The sequence below is a fragment of the Pan troglodytes genome, chromosome 5, assembly GCF_028858775.2.
Source record: "Pan troglodytes isolate AG18354 chromosome 5, NHGRI_mPanTro3-v2.0_pri, whole genome shotgun sequence".
NCBI classification, from domain to species: domain Eukaryota; kingdom Metazoa; phylum Chordata; class Mammalia; order Primates; family Hominidae; genus Pan; species Pan troglodytes.
Window position 1 is genome coordinate 77,605,845 of NC_072403.2, and position 17,631 is coordinate 77,623,475.

At 38.0% G+C, this 17,631-nt stretch overlaps 1 protein-coding gene across 32 annotated transcripts in view; it reads right to left on the minus strand.

Annotated features, from left to right (window-relative positions):
• LOC472247 (eyes shut homolog) overlaps positions 1-17,631 on the minus strand; it is a 559,821-nt gene that overhangs the window by 401,104 nt on the left and 141,086 nt on the right. For 28 of the 32 annotated variants that reach the window (XM_054685976.2, XM_054685997.2, XM_054685998.2 and 25 more), the window contains one exon: positions 6,035-6,149. The gene's annotated coding sequence lies outside the window, so the exon portion shown is untranslated. Of the gene's footprint in view, positions 1-6,034; positions 6,150-15,280; positions 15,386-17,631 lie in introns of those variants that run through there. The other 4 variants (XM_054686000.1, XM_054685992.1, XM_054685983.1 and 1 more) reach the window with 1 other exon arrangement.

Here is a 17,631-nt window from a genome sequence, read left to right on the forward strand (position 1 = left end):
AGCAGGGGTCAGCAAACTAAAGCCCACAGATCAAATTGGAGTCCTTCCTACTTTTGTAAATAAAGTTTATTAAAACACAACCACAGTCATTCATTTACATATTGTCTATGGCTGTTTCCCCGCTGCAATGGCAAAGGTAAGTAGTTGGGAGAAAGGTCACATGGTCCCAAAGTCTTCAGTGCTCTTTGGCCTTTGCCTTGAATGTGCGCTGACCCCTGCTAGAGAATATGAAAAGCTAAAGTATACTTCCAGACTCTTGCAGCTATTCTTTCAGAAACTACAGAAATCTGTAGGTAATCTTTCCAGGAAATGTTTTTAAAATAAGCAGACTTGACTGGCTTGGTTCTTCTTTTCTTTGTCCCTTTCCTATATTTGCTTCTTCCAACCTGTATTGTGAACAACACCTGGGATTGCAGTCGTTACTTTGTATACATGAAGAGACAAACATATGGACAAATGAGGACGGATAGAAAGAAAACAGAGTTAGGGTGCCTAATTACATTTCTGAGCAACCTCTTCAGCCCTGGACTTCGTGGATCTATAAAGGATTCTCTACATATTAAATACACTGTTAGTAGTGTTACTTGATTATAATTTAAAAAAATTATACTGGATGCATTCGAATGTCCTGTCATTTACTGAGTCATAACAATAGTGTTAGCTTCCATGTTAAGGCCACTAAATATTGAATCACTTTAGGATTCAGCATTTTACTCCTTTATCTACACCCACTCCCTTAGTGATCTTATATAACCTCATGAATATACAGTGTTTATGTGATGATTAATCTTAATTCTATCACAAGGCCAGTCATCTATTCAGCTAGCTACTCAGCAACTCTACATGGAAGTTTATCCGTATTTCAAACTTGACTTCTGCAAAACCTGATCCTCTTGAAGATTTCCCCATTCCAGTTAATAGCAATTTAATGTTTCAACGCTTGAGCCAACAACTGTGGAGTCATCCTTGATTTCTCTGTGTCATCTACATTCCATATTTTTAGCAAATCTAGTCGTAACCCCATCAAAATATTTCCTGAGGCCCTGCAAGCTGAAGCTTAGTCCTTGTTATACAGGTGAGAAGAATATGTCAGATTGCCAGTGCCTTCCTCTTCTATAACTAAAAGTTCTTTGAGTCTAACATCTGGATAAATTGTGCCCAACATTAAACTTCATTTTTCTTCTGTCTCTATGAAATGCCTCTTATTAAAAATCAATTTGCCTTCATCACAGACAGAAGCCTAGACCACCTGAGATGCCATCTCCTCATATTGGAAACAGCTGTTTAACTGAACCGATCTAGTTTCAGGACTAGTCTGCAGTTCATTTAAGTGCTGTGCTAAAACTGTTGGTAAGGATATCAACATCTTTGTCACATAAGCCTAGGAACACTAACTGGGAACCCCATGAGTAGATGCAGATAACTGCAAAGTGGTTTTATTTTTATTTCCCTTGTGCATAACCCACCTCAATCCCACAACTATGCCTCTTGTCAACAGGAAGAAGCTAGAGTGATCATCAGCCTTTTCCCATCTCTATAGCCAACACCTTAAGAGTAAGGTGCTATGGAACCCAAAGCAGGGTTTAAAACTACCTTTGCAAATTATATCAGGGAGAAAATTATGACAGTAAAAGAGATCTGATTTAACCACCCAGCCCCATCTTGCCTTTCCCTTAAACATTCCTGAGCTTAGGCTAAGCTAACTTTGAGAGACATTTACTTTACATGACTTTTATCTTATTTTGTTATTTTTATAGAGATGAGGTCTCCCTATATTGCCCAGGCTTGTATCAAACTCCTGGATTCAAGCAATCCTCCCACCTTGGCCTCCCAAAGTACAAGGATTACAGGCACGAGCCACAGCACCCATTCAATATAAAATTTAGTTTTAACTGATAATAGGCCTCCCCCAAAACTCAACCACCTTTGTAAATCTAATGAAACATTATCAGGCTAGGGGGAAGAGCTAAGGTGTGGTCTGACCACAAGATATGCAACATCACTATAGTATATTGCCCTTTTGAGATATTTGTTCAGGTTTTTTGCCTGTCTGACACCTGGACCTGATTGCTCCTAGGGCTCCACATGGAAGCAACTCAGCTTAAGAGGACAGCTGTGCCCTCCTACAATTTCATCTCTGCCTGAACCAATCAGCAGCAAGTACCCATTACCTGGCCACCCCATCCCTTCCCTCAAACTGTCTTTGAAAAACTGCTAACCTAAAAGCCTGAGATGAGATTGATTTGAGTAACAACCCCATCTTCTGTGTAGTGTGGCAGGCCTTGTGTCAATTAAACTTTCCTTTAGTGCAATGCCATGGTCTTTATTTATGCAGCGGGCAGGAAGAACTGATCAAGCAATTATCCTTCTACTCTTGTCTTATTTGGTCTATTCTCTATACCTCAGTCAGAATGACCCAGTAAAACTGAAAAGAAGACAAGGTCATTTCTCTGCTCAAAATTTTTCAATGATTTGCTGTCTTTCTTAAACAGAAGCCAAAATCTTTGACAACAACCTACAAAATGTTTTGCAGTCAGTCCCACTTCCTCCCCAACCCTACCTTGTTATTTCCATGACCTCAATTCATATTATACCCTCTTTCATTCATTGTCCTCTGGCTACACTTTTTTGCTTGCTTGTCTTCCTGAACATGCCAAGCATTCTCCTGCCTGGAAGTCTACTCTGGTTATTCTTTGTTTGCATTGCTCTTCACCCAACTAGCTACATGGATATCTCTTCTCTTGCAAATTTCTGCTCAAATTTGATTACCTCAGTGAGCTCTTCCTTGACTATTCTGTATAAAACAGCCAACAATTAACCACTTCCCTTAAGATGACAGCAAGAATGAGGAAAATAAAAATAAAAATAAATAAAAGCATAAAAGATTATCCACTTCTCTTTCCCATTAGTACTTCCTATATTCTCTAATCTTCCATTCTTTGTTTATTTCTATCATTAACGTTTTATTATGATATATAATTTATGTACTATAATATACACTACTCTTAAGTATTTGCTTTTTCTCCTTAACTCATGTCTTCTATGACACTATATACTTTACTTTTATTTATTTAGTTATTTTTTGAGGCAGGATCTCAATTCTGTCACCCAGGCTGCAGTGCAGTGGTGTCATCACAGCTCATCAATGCAGCCTCAACCTCCCAGCCTCAAGCAATCCTCCCACCTCAGCCTCCTGAATAGCTGGGACTACCAGTTTACACCACCACAGTTGGATATGTTGTTTTTAAAAAAAATTTTGTAGCAATGGCGTCCCCCTATGTTGTGCAGGCTGGTCTTTAAGTCCTGGGCTCAAGCGATCCTCCACCTCTGCGTCTAAGATTAAAGGCTAAGCTTAAAGGCATGAGCCAACACACTTGGTCACATTTATTTATTATTTACTACATGTCTTCCTGAATTTAATTTAAAAACGATAAAGGCAGAAATTTTGTTTGTTTTATTTGTAGAGAGCCCACAGATTTTTTAGTAAGTTTCTGGTGAAGTATTTAATATGCATTTTCTCATTTAATCCTCATATTAATGAGTTATTTCCTCCACAGAAAAAAGGAAAAAACTCAAATTTATTATATTTAAAATAATTGGCATTAGTCACATTGCTAGTAACTAGTGATGGAAGTGACGACCAGTGTGGAGCAGCTGCTGCAAGGATGCTGGTTGCACAGCGTGAGACATGGACAGGGTTGCATGTTCTGCAGAGCTGGTGGGAGCCAGGAGCAGGCGAGAGCCCAGACCCCTACTTAGTTGATGAGGCAGAAGCCCGTGCTCCCTGGCATAGCTGCAGCCACCCAGCTGTGGCTCTGGACTCCAGCATCACTGCACTCTTGGGGGCCCAGGAAGCTCCTTGCCATCGCAGGCTTGAAAGTACCTGCTCCTGCTCCCTGGCCTCTCCCCACTTCCAGCACCCACTCTGGCATGGAGCAAAGTTGTGACCAAGCCTGGGCACTGTAGCAACTCTACCAAGTGTGTGGGCACTCTGGACAGCGCTGACACACCAGCTCCCTGCTGCCTCAGCCTCCTCCAGACTTTGGGCACCAACAAGCACAGGAGGGAGGCTGGCGGGCAGGGTGGGTGGTGAGAGTAGCTCAGCATGGGCCTGCAGCACTCCTCAACACAAACAGCCTGGGCACTGGGGACAGCATGTTGATGGTGGCAAGAGGCAGACAGGCCCTTGGGTGGAAAGGGGTGCATCCCAGGTGAAACCCCACCTTCAAGGCAGGGATGGCCTGAAGCCTGGGGGCCGGGTTGTCAGTTCCAGCTGGAGTCCACTACCCAGAGTGAGAACTTACGGTGCTTTTTTCGGGCCTGCCAATGACAGCCCATGGACAAATAAGCGCATATTTTCTCCCTTCTGAGCCCACTGAAACCCTGGACTCAGCCAGACTCGGACATATGTTGAGACTACCAGCTGTGGGAAGGAACTACCCACTTCAGGTCTCCTGGAGTGATAAGGATGACCTGTCTGCAGAAAGGAGCGATCCACTAGGGGTCTCCTCTGAGCTGTTCTGTTGCTCAATAAAGCTCCTCTCCACCTTGCTCACCCTCCAGTTGTCCGCATACCTCATTTTTTTAAGAGGCAGGACAAGAAGTCAAGACCAACTGAACGGTGGGAATGAAAGAGCTGTAACACAAACAGGGCTGAAACTCCCCCCGATCGCCATGCTGTGGGCGATGAAAAGGAGAGAAGAGCTGAAGAGGCCCTTTGGGGACGCCAGACCTAGGGGCTCCCCGAGCCAGGGCCGTGACACCCTCTTTGGGGCTCTGTGGTTCCTGGCGTCTCAAAGCTTCTGGGTGCCACCGCAGTCCCCTCATCCAGACACAGGTGCCCACAGTGGAAGCTGCTTGTGGTACATCTGATCCAGCCACAGCCTTACACAGAGCCCGCACCTGTGCCGGTGCCTGGAGCTGCCCACCACGCTGCAGCAGCCAGCATGCCTGGCTGTGCGCAGTGGGTGGACCCCACGCTCACTTTCTCACATATCTCTTGCCACTCCGTGCCTGGCTTACCCTTGGCCGGCGTGGGATCCTAGCCGGTGGTGCAAGCCAAGCACAGCCTGGCAGGCTGACGGGGCAGAACGAGCCAGTGGGCCCAAGCAAAACTCAGGCAAACGCGCCACTGGCCACAGAGGTTTCCAGCTGGAAAAGCAACACCCTAAGGAACTCAAGACAGCAGTGTTGCCAAGATTTTAATTTAGAAATTGTGAAGTCACACAATACTCTCTTAATTACCATGCTCTATATTATCCTAGCTGCTCTGTAGAAAAAAGTTCAGACAAAACAAATAGTAACATGATTGAAATGGAGATTGGTAGGATACTAGAACAAGCAGATATCAAGCTACTTCAGAACAATATCCTTAGTTGCCAAATCTAAGAGAAAAAGCAAATAAGCTCATAATAAAATACAGAGAACAAAAAAGCTGAGAATGTATATTAAGATAATATCAATATGAGAAAATACTACATTTAAAACTAGTTGTCAGTAGAAGGAGGAGTAGAGAAAGGAAGAGAATAGAACTCTATTAAGTCAAGTTTCAGGAAGAATTTTCCAGTCTGAATAAATAAGAAAAGTTATTAGGGAAGTAATAAAGGGTCACTTCTAGAAGAATAAAAACCTGTATATGTTTATCCATTAACTCAAAAAAAAAATTATTCAACCCTTTCATCTTGAAAGAGAAAGAGATGCATTTAATAATGGATTATTTAAATGCATCTCTTTCTCTTTCCAAGGCCCAAATAATGTTATGACAAAGTAACACCAACAATGTGAAAACCCATAGAATTGTGACTACAAAAATTGAGATATTTCAGCACACTTTTAGCAGATCTAAAGTGAATTTAAGAGGTAGGAACCATTTAGTAGAGCCAAAAACGATAAAACCTGAAATTCTCTAGAGTAGGATGTTAATGAATGGTGAAAGATTCTGAATAAGGAAGCAAAAATTGCCATGGAAAGCAGGGAATGAGGCAAGATTATAAAAACACAGAACCTGTTTTTTCCTCAGGACTCTTATCCTTACCTCAAGTACACAGGTTCCGTTGCTGTTTGAGATCAGTGTTTTATTTGCTAAATAAATATGGAGCAGAGGATCCAGACTTGACTCCCCAGGTGTAAGAGAAGAGTGAGGCACAAAGCTGGAAAAAAAGAAATAAGAAAAATTATTTTATCTTTCAGTTTCTTCTCATCATCCCTAAGCTCTCCCACATCTTATGGAGGGATATAATCCCCTCCTTTCAGATTAGCCAGTATCCTGCCTTTAGCTATAGACCTACACTTATTGTCTGTGTAATTACTGAGAGAAATAAGATGGTAATTAACTTTCAAAATGGGCAGTATAGCTGTAACAAAGTCTTTGAAAGCAATTGACATACAAAAATTCTACAAATAAAAGTAAGTGTAAGCTCAAATAATACAATAGTACATTATTTATAGAATAATGCTTTTCCCATTCCATTGTATTTTAAACCTATGAACCCAAATGCCATACTGGAAAGAAATGTTAGGGAAATGTCAGCAGTAATTCAGTGGGTCCATGAAAGGGCTTCAACTTGGCAGGAAACCTCTAAAATTATATGCAGGATCATATTTGTATTTTCATAGTGATGGTTTTCATGAGAGTATCTCTAAATGAATTTCAAAAATAATTCTTTCATTAAAAAGAGTTTTTTTTTTCCTTTAGGAAACTTTTTAATACATAGGCTATCCGTGAAATATGTATATGTCTTCAGTTGCTGTTGAAAGCAAGATCAGCTACTCCTCTGTCTGAAAAGTATTTTACTTCATCTTCATTTTTGAAGGGTATTTTCAAGGCATATAGAATTCAAGGTTGGGAGTTTTGCTGTTATTGTTCTTTCTGTGTTGTTCTGGGTTTTTATTTGGCATGTTGAGAATATCATTTTACTGTTTTCTGACTTTTATTGCTGCTATTGACAAGTCACCTTTCAACTTAATATTTTCTCTTGGGCCATTTTTTAAGATTTTTTTATGGTGTATTTGATGAGGTACAGTTTCATTATAATGTTTCTAGTTGTGGATTTATTTTTATTTCTTTTTTCCTGAAATTACTTAGGATCCTTGACTCTATGGATTTCTGTCATTGACCATTTCTGAAAAATTATCAGCCACAATTTTTTTTTTACCCTTGGCTGGTAAAATTTATTATCTGTGCCCTATTTCTTTTTTTCTCCTCTTAGGACTTCAGTTGAAATAATGTTACATTTTCTCACTCTGTCCTGTATATACTTTATTCTCTTCCTGTATTTTCCTTTTATTTCTTTGTCTCCCATGCTTGTGGTGTTTTTTACAGTGTAAACTTAGCTTAGCTAGAAATATGTTTTCCATATGTGCTTCCCTATATGCTTCCAGGTTATAGTGGGCCAAAATAGAAGTTTGTACATGATTTGGAAAGTGGAGAGGAAGAAACAGCCATAACCTCTGTTGGTTGTTTTGGTGTTAGGCTGTAAGAACCAGAAGCATCAACACTCAGAGAAGCAAATTCAAAATTAACCATACTCTTCCCAACTCTGCATTTGTAATATTCACCGGCTAGCACTATTGACCAAGAGTGACCTCAGGCCTACTTCATCTCAGATGCAAAGGCAATACCCTGACACAGATGTCTCCACTAGTTCTCCTTAATGGTCCCATTCTGCAAGTCAGCCATGCCTGGTTTCTGAGATCTCTGGCAAGTTCTAATTTGTCCACCCATACTGGTTCTTCAGAGAGGAGGAGAGCAAATTTTTCTGATCCTCTAACTCACCCACTCTGACCCTTACTTACCCAGTGTCTTGTGTAGTTGTCTAAAGTTTTAGTGCTATAATAAATGTCCTATTCTGTATTACTTACAGTGGTAGTGCTCACATGGTTGAACTTTGTCTGTACTACATACTGTTTTACTGCACTCTTTTTAAGAACACTAACTTCACATCCTTGTATATAATTAGCTATGAGGTCTATGCAATGAATTTTTAATTTATTAAATTTTGGAGATCTTTATGTTCTTTATATCCTTTTTTACATCTGTAGTATCACATTTTATTTCCCTGTTTCTGTTGATGTCCTTAACTTTTGTCTTTGACTTCTTTAAGTTAAAAAGCTTAAGAGTTTCTTCTGCCTTGACCTCCTGGGCTCTAGTGGTCTTTCTGGCCTGGAATTAGTCATCTCACAGAGTAATCCATGAAAAGACTTAGAAACAACTGAGCTCAAACCAAAGCTTGGACCAGTTCCTAAGTAATAAATAAGTTCTCCTTGTTTAACATCACACTAGATTGTAAAGTCCTTATAAAAAATAGATTTGCTTATTTTATCCATAACTGAATATATTGGGCCTCGAGGAGTTCTGAGTATCTGAGAGGTACTCAATACATATCTGTTGAATAAAAGCATGGCCAAAAAAGGATAAATTATTTTGTGCTCTCCCTGATGATTTCAATAGGATGTACTTCTGGGTCTATTTATTTTGTTGTTTGTGTTTCGGTGGGTACATGCTTTTGGTGTGTTTTTACTTTATGTACCTGGCTATCTTTGATCGAGCTAAGCATTACACATAATTAATTGTACAATTAAGCATAATTAAGCACTGCATAATTATTTTTAGGAATAATTAGAGGACTGAGATGAAGGAAAGCCTTCATCCAGAGAGGATTTCTGTTTGTTTCAGTCAATGGGGACATTACTTGTCCTCAGTCACATTCAACAATTTGAATACGTTAGATTACTGAAGCCTCCAGACTTTTAAAATTGGGCTACAATTCTTCAAGAAAGCCAATCATTTTATTTTTTTTATTCACCTTTGTCCCAAAGGTGTATTTATTAGGTAGCAACTTATTGTGGGACACTTACCTGTTAAACTCTTCATTTTGTTCTATATTTTTTAACTATAGATATGTCAATACAAATATTCACATTTATGTAACTAACAAATACTTCTATTAGTTCTAGTTTTCCCTTTGATTTCAGTCTAATAATTATTTCTTTTCTTACAAGACCTGCAGTGATTTTAAGAAGATATTTTAAAATATATCTTATGCAGATTTTTAGAAGTTTTTAATAGAATTGTTTGTACAAACAATCCTCCCATTATGGGAAACACTTACCCTCCAGAAAATAACTTTAAGAATAATTTAGAGAGCTTTGATTAAAAATGTAGATAGGAGGCAGGACTAGCTTGCAGTTCCTGCTTGGACAGACAGAGCAGTGTGTGAAGACTTACATCATAAAATTTTGCTCCAAGAACTACCATAGGAAAATACCAGGAAAGCTGAGAGAATTATCTGACCCTTTGAAGGAACTGGATTGCTACTGCAGGCTCCCTGAGATGCCAAAACATTGTGAGTGTACTTGCTTTCTCAGCAGGGATGCTGGTGGTCTGAGGCAAGTTCTCAGCCCCTGGTCACCAGCTGCCTAAAAATAGACTCAGTGTTGTTGGGGGGACACAGTGGGAGTAAGACTGGCCTTTAGGACTGTGGGCTGTGTGGGAGCAGGGTGAGTCCTGCGACTGCTGACTTTCCCCCACTTCTTTGGTGACCTGTACGACTCAGCAGAGGCAACCTAATACACCTGGGAATATAACTCCATTGGCCTGGGAACCACATTCCCATTCCACACAGCAGCTGCAGCAAGCCCCACCCAAGGAGAGCCTGAACTAAGACATGCCTATCCCTGCTACCACCCAGTGGTCTTTCTCTAACCAATGTAGTTGCCAAAGAAAAAGGACATAATCTCTTGGGAGCTCTATGGCCTTGTCCACTGGCTGAGAAACCTGAATATTTAACCAGACATTCCTAGCGCAAGTTTGCATCCTCCCTATAGTACCACAGCTGATGCACTCTTGAAAGCGCCACCTCCTGCCTGGAGGGCAACCAACACAAAACCAGCGCACTGAACAAAAACACAACCAAAGACCCTCACAGAGTCCACCTCACTCCCCTACTATCTCCACCAGAGCAGGTTACTGGTATCCACAGCTGAAAGACCTGAAGATGAATCACATCAGAGGACTCCCCAGTACCGGCCCAGAGCTCAGTACCTCTGCTTGGTGGCTAGATCCAAAAAAGCGAAAACAATCACTGAAGTTCACCTCTCAAGAAGCCCTATCCCTAGGGGGAGGGGGTACAAGAATACCACATCAAGGGAGCACGCGGTGGGACAAAAAATTCTGAACAGCAGCTCTTGAGTCCCAGATCTTCCCTCTGACATAGTCTACCCAATGAGAAGAAAACATAAAAGCAATTCTGGTAACATGACAAAACAAGGTTTTTTAACACCCTTAAAAGATCACACCAGCTCACTAGCAATGGATCCAAACCAAGATGAAATCTCTGAATTGCCAGAAAAAAAATTCAGAAGGTTGATTATTAAGCTAATCAATGAGGCATCAGAGTAAAGTGAAATCCCACTTGAAATCAAAAACATGATACAGGTTATTAAAGAAAAAACCTTCAGTGAAATAGATAGCATAAATAAAAACAATCACAACTTATAGAAAGAAGGATACACTTAGAGAAATCCAAAGTGTACTGGAAAGTCTCAGCAATAGAATAGAACAAGCAAAAGAAAGAACTTCAGAGCTTGAAGACAAGGCTTTCAAATTAACCCAATCCATCAAAGACAAAAAAGTAATAAATAAATGAACAAAGCCTACAAAAAGTTTGGGACTATGTTAAGCATTCAAACCTAAGAATAATTGGTGTTTCCGTGGAAGAAGAGAAATCAAAAAGTTTGGAAAACATACTTGAGGGAATAATCAAAGACAACATCCCCAGCCTTGCTAGAGATCTAGACATCCAAATACAAAACACTCAAAGAACACCTGGGAAATTCATCACAAAAAGATCATTGCCTAGGCACATAGTCATTAGGTTATCTGAAGTCAAGACAAAGGAAAGAATCTTAACAGCAGTGAGGCAAAAGCATCATGTAACCTATAAAGAAAAACCTATCAGATTAACAGCAGATTTCTCAGCAGAATCCCTGCAAGCCAGAATGGATTGGGGGTCCTATTTTTAGCCTCCTTAAACAAAACAATTATCAGCCGAGAATTTTGTATCCACTGAAATAAGCTTTATAAATGAAGGAAAGATACAGTCTTTTCCAGACAAACAAAAGCTGTGAGAATTCGCCGCTACCAAGCCAGCACTACAAGAAACGCTAAAAGGAGCTATAAGACCTCAAAATAAACCAAAATAGAACCTCCTTAAAGCATAAATCTCACAGGACTTATATAACAATAACATAATGAAACAAACAAGGTATTCAGGCAACAAATAGCATGATGAATAGGATAATAATACCTCACATCTCAGTACTAATGTTGAAAATGAACTAATATAGGGACTTTAGCACTCCACTGACAGCACTAGACAGGTCATTAAGATACAAAGTCAACAAAGAAACAATGGACTTAGACTATACCCTACAGCAAATGGATTTAATAGATATTTACAGAACATTCTACCCAACAACTGTAGGATATACATTCTGTTCATCAGCATATGGAACATTCTACAAGATAAACCATATGATAGGCCACAAATAAGTCTCAGTAAATTTAAGAAAATCAAAATTATATAAAGTACTCTCTCAGATCACAGTGGAATAAAACTAGAAATCAACTCCAAAAGGAACCTTCAAAACCATGCAAATACATGGAAATTAAATAAACTGTTCCTGATTGATCAGCAGTCAACAATAAAGTGAAGATGGATATTAAAAACGTTTTGAACTGAATAATAGTGACACAACCTATCTAACCCTCTGGGATACAGCAAAAGTGGTGCTAAGAGGAATGTTCATAGGATTAAATGCCTATATCAAAAAGTCTAAAAGGGCACAAATAGACAATCTAAGGTCACACCTCATGGAACCAGAGAAACAAGAACCATACAAACTCAAACACAGCAGAAGAAAATAAATAATGAATATAAGATCAGAACGCAATGAAACTGAAACAAAAAAACTACAAAAGATAATGAAACAGAAAGCTAGTTATTTGAAAAGAGAAATAAAATTGATAGGCCATTAGTGAGATTAACCAAGAAAAGAAGAGAGAAGTTTGAAGTATGCTCAATTAGAGATGAAATGGGAGATATTACTATTGATACCACAGAAATACAAAAGATTATTCAAGTCTACTATGAACACCTTTATGCACATAAACTAGAAAACCTAGAGGAGATGGTTAAATTCCTGGAAATAAACAACTCTCCTAGAATATACCAGGAAGATAAAGAAACTCTGAACAAACCAATAACAAGCAGTGAGATTGAAATGGTAATAAAAAAAATTCCCAGCTAAAAAAAGGGCGGAATCAGATGGATTCACAGCTGAATTCCTTCAGACATTCAAAGAAGAATTCAAACGAATTCTACTGATACTATTCCACAAAGTAAAGAAAGACGGAATCCTCCCTAAATCATTCTATAAAGCCAGTATCACCCTAATACCAAAACCAGAGAAGGACATCGCAACTACAACAAGAACAACAAAACTGCAGACCAATATCCCTGTTGAGCACAAGGACAAAATACTAGCTAATGAAATGCAACATCATATTAAAAAGATAATCCACTATGATCAAGTGGGTTTATACCGGGGATGCAGGGATGGTTTAATATCTGCAAGTCAATAAATGTGATACCCAACATAAACAGAATTAAAAACGAAAGTCACATGATTATATCAATAGATGCAGACAAAGCATTTGATAAAATACAGCATCCTTTATGAATAAAACCTTCAGCAAAAGTGGAATAGAAGGGACATAACTTAAGGTAATAAAAACCATCTATGACATACCCACAGCCAACATTATACTGCATGGGAAGAAGCTGAATGCATTCCTTCTGAGAACCAGAACAAGACTAGGATGCCCACTTTCACCACTTCTATTCAACACAGTACTTGAAGTTCTATCTAGAGCAATCAGACCAGAAAGAGATAAAAGACATCCAATTTGGTAAAGAGGAAGTCAAACTGTCACTGTCTGCTGAAATGATTGTATACCTAGAAAACCCTAAAGACTTATCTAAAAAGCTCCTAGAACTGATGAATGACTCAGCAAAGTTTCAGGATAAAAAATTAATGTACACAAATCAGTAGCTTTGCTATACACCAGCAGCGACCAAGCTAAGAATCAAATTAAGAACTTAACCACTTTTACAATAACTGCATAAAAAATAAAATACTTCAAAAAATACCTAACCAAGAAGATGAAAGACCTCTGCAAGGAAAACTACAAAACACTACTGAAAGAAATCACAGAAGATACAAACAAATGGAAACACATTCCATGCTCATCTCATGGGTAGAATCGAAATTACGAAAATGACCATACTGCCAAAAGCAGCCTACAAATTAAATGCAATGCTCATTAAAATACCACCATCATTCTTCACAGAACTAGAAAAAACAATCTGAAAAATTTATACGGAACTAAAACAGAGGCCATATAGCTAAAGCAAGACTAAGCAAAAAGAATAAATCTGCAGGTATCACATTACGTGACTTCACACTATACTATAAAGCCATAGTCACCAAAACAGCATGGTACAGGTATAAAAATAGGCACATAGACCAATGGAACAGAATATATAACCCTGAAATAAAGCCAAATATTTACAGCCAACTGATCTTCGACAAAGCAAACAAAAACATAAAGTGGGGAAAGGACAAACTATTCTACAAATGATGCTGGGATAATTGGCTAGCCACATGTAGAAGAATGAAGCTGGATCCTCATCTCTCACCTTATATAAAAATCAACTCAAGATGCATCAAAGTCTTAAATGTAAGACCTGAAACCATAAAGATTCTAGAATATAACATCAGAAAAACCGTTGCAGACATTGGCTTTGCCAAAGAGTTCATGACTAAGAACCCAAAAGCAAATGCCACAAAAACAAAGATATTGTAAATAGATAGGAGTTAATTAACCAAAAAGCTTTTGCTCAACAAGATAAATAATTAGCAGAGTTAACAGACAACCCAGTAATTGGGGGTAAATTTTCACAATTTATATATCCAACAAAGGACTAATATGCAGAATCTACAAAGAACTCAAACAAATCAGTGAGAAACAAGCAAACGAACAAACAAAATCTTAGCAAAATGTGGGCTAAGGACATGAAAAGACAATCCTCAAAAAAAGATATACAAATGGCCAGCAAACATATAGAAAAATGCATAACATCACTAATTATCAGGAAAATACAAATCAAAACCACAATGTGCTACCATCTTACTGCTGCAAGAATGGCCAAAATAAAATAAAAAATAAAAAATAATAAATCTTGGCGTGGATGTGGTGAAAAGGAAACACTTTTACACTGTTGGTGGGAATGTAAACTAATACAACCACTATGGAAAACAATGTGGAGATTCCTTAAAGAGTTAAAAGTAGATCTACCATTTGATCACGCAATTCCATTACTAGGTATCTACCCAGAGGAAAATAAGTCATTATAACAAAAAGATACTTGCATGCACATGTTTATAGCAGCACAATCTGCAATTGCAAAAAATGGAATGAACCCAAATGTCCATCAATCAATGAGTGGATAAAGAAAATATATGTGTGTGTGTGTGTGTGTGTGTGTGTATACCATGGAATACTATGCAGCCATAAAAAGGAATGAAATAATGGTATTTGCAGCAACCTGGATGGTATTGGAGACTATTATTCTAGGTGAAGTAACTCAGGAACGGAAAGCCAAATATCATATGTTCTCATTCATATGTGGGAACAGAGCTATGAGGACACAAAGGCGTAAGAATGATACAATAGACTTTGGGGACTTGGGAGAAATGGTGGGAGGGTCGTGAGGAGTAAAAGAGTACACATTGGGTACATTGTACACTGCTTGGGTGATGGGTGCACCAAAATCTCAGAAATCACCTTTAGAGTACTTATTCATATAACCAAACACCACCTGTTCCCCAAACACCTATTGAAATTAAAAAAAAATCAATTTATAAAACAAACAGAGAAAAGGGAAGAAAAAAGAAAACAACTTTCATTCACATTTAACTGAAATTGGTGGCTGAACAACGCACTATTCCACCTAGGCTTTTACATATGTAAGAAAGGGAACAAAAGATTTTTTAAAAGTGTCCAGGCCTGGTGGCTCATGCCTGTAATCCCAGCACTTTGGGAGGCCAAGGAGAAGGTAGATCACGAGGTCAGGAGATAGAGACCATCCTGGCTAACATGCTGATACCCCATCTCTACTAAAAATACAAAAAATTAGCTGGGCATGGTGGCACACACCTGTTGTCTCAGCTACTCGGGAGGCTGAGGCAGGAGAATCACTTGAACCTGGGAGGCCGGTGAGCCGAGATCGTGCCACTGCACTCCAGCCTGTGCGACAGAGCGAGACTCTGTCTCAAAAAAACAAAAAAAAAAAAAAGGAAAAAAGAAAAACTTAAACAATAAAAATTGACATTACTTGCAAGACCCAACTATTTTCTATGATTTCCTTTATTCTAGCAAGAGTTTTGTATGTGTTTTGTTTTGTTTGTTTTGTGTTTAAGATTGGACGCCTTTTCAAAGACCTTAACCTATGTGTTTGTGCATAATGTGTATAGCATAGGTTCTTTTCTGAAAGTGTGTCCAATCTTAAAACACACACACACACATACACACATCCATGTGCATTTGTAATAACTGAAACTAAAAGAAGCTGATTACTAAGAATATAATGAACCTTATTGTTTACTCTTCATCAAACATATAATCATCAAATATCCATTTAAATTATAAATAAAAATAAGTGATTTCATAAGATAAGTTTGATGCCAGAAAACAGGATTGAACTGGTTTGATCCATGAAATGCTGATACATGCAAAATAGAACTCCATTTGTAATTTCTTTAAAGTAATACTCCATTCTTTTTTATTAGACCATTGATGAGTTCGCTCCTTTCTCTAGATCAGAACTATTTAGATTGTTTTTTTACAAATTCAGTATGAAGGAATTTGTTTTTTAATAGGTGTGAATAGCATCGATGTAATGATGTGTCATTGAGCCCCACATTTGTCACTAGAGTAGTAAAATGACACAGAGGATGAACCAAAAGTCACCTGTAGATGACAATGGGTGAAAGAAAACACATTTAATTTACATAGAAACATACAGAATGTCAAAAGAGTTAAAATTCATGAATAAAATTTCATTAAAAATGCATTCTAAAATATTAGTTAAATATACACTACTTAAGAATGATTTAAAACTAGCATTAAGTGTATTAAAATGGATATATTTTGCAGGAAAAGGATGTCTGTGTTTTCAGTGTTTTATCTGAATTATTTAATGGTTTACATAACTTTCTGTGAATGAAGGGAAAGCAGTTTTTTATCTGAGTATTCTCAGGGTTATCTGAGCATTCTCATTGCCTACATAACTTATTCTGAATGAAGGCAGGCAAAATAGAGAGAAAAGACTGGTTATCTATACCATATAATACTTTAAATAGAAAACATTAGCCCTTTGTTACATATCTATAGGCTGAATAAGAACTCAAACACAGCTCTTCCAACTCAACACACAATGCTATCTTTGAGGTCTGAAGGTTATAAGCCTATACTCATAACAGATTCTCAGTCTCACAATTAAACTAAAAACGAGGCTTGAAGAGATTAACACTATTTAGCATGCCAGGCTGGGTTGTAACACAGTAGCCATATATTTATTTTATTTCATTTTGATTTTAGACCTGCAGTGTATTGCCAGACCCCAGGTGAGTTTGAAATATTGCAATGGTTGTTTCAGAATACTTTGTGTGGCTTTACTGTCATTTATGTTAAAGGTAAACAGGATTCTCTGTTCGATCATTGACATCAAAGGCAAAGATGAATGATAAATTATTTTCCCTCTATTCTTGCATTTTGAGACAATTTTTGTTGAAGTTCAAATTTACAAGTGTTTCAGGAGGATGTTTTCTTCTGGGGAAACAACATTCACAGCAGTCCAGACTGAGGGTACACAGAGAGCAAAAACAGCTCTAGCTGCTGAGTGTCCTGCTTATACTCTCACATTTGCCCATCTACTAATCTCTATTACTGTTTTATCTTATTTTTACAGATCCTACATATCTAGGAGGTTCCTTTTAAAATGCAACTAAAATACCTAAATGGGAGTGTCACTGACTTCATTATCATTCATCAACACCATAACAGGGATTATTTTATCACATTAGTTTGCTTCAGAGAGTTGAGCTGCAAGAAAATGGGACTGAATTCACTTATGTTTTGAAAATGAAAGTGCTGGATAACAAGGTAGCAGTTTTCAACAAATTTAAATATAAAAACCTTTATTAATATAATAAAATGTCTAATGTCTATTAAATTATATAGTGGCAAAAGTCTTAGAGAATTCAGGGACATGTTAATATTATCAATTACAAATTGTACTAGAGAAAGCTACTCCAAATGGGTGGAAATCAAAGAAGCTGATCATTTTCCAGGGAATGACCTTGTATGCTTTTACCTAAAGGAACTGTTTAAATTTTTAGATCAGAAAAATAAGTGAAAAAAAAACAGAAGAATGGTCTAAAATATATATATATATATATATTTAATGTTACTGTCAGAAAATATAGGCTTGTAAGAGAGCTTGGATT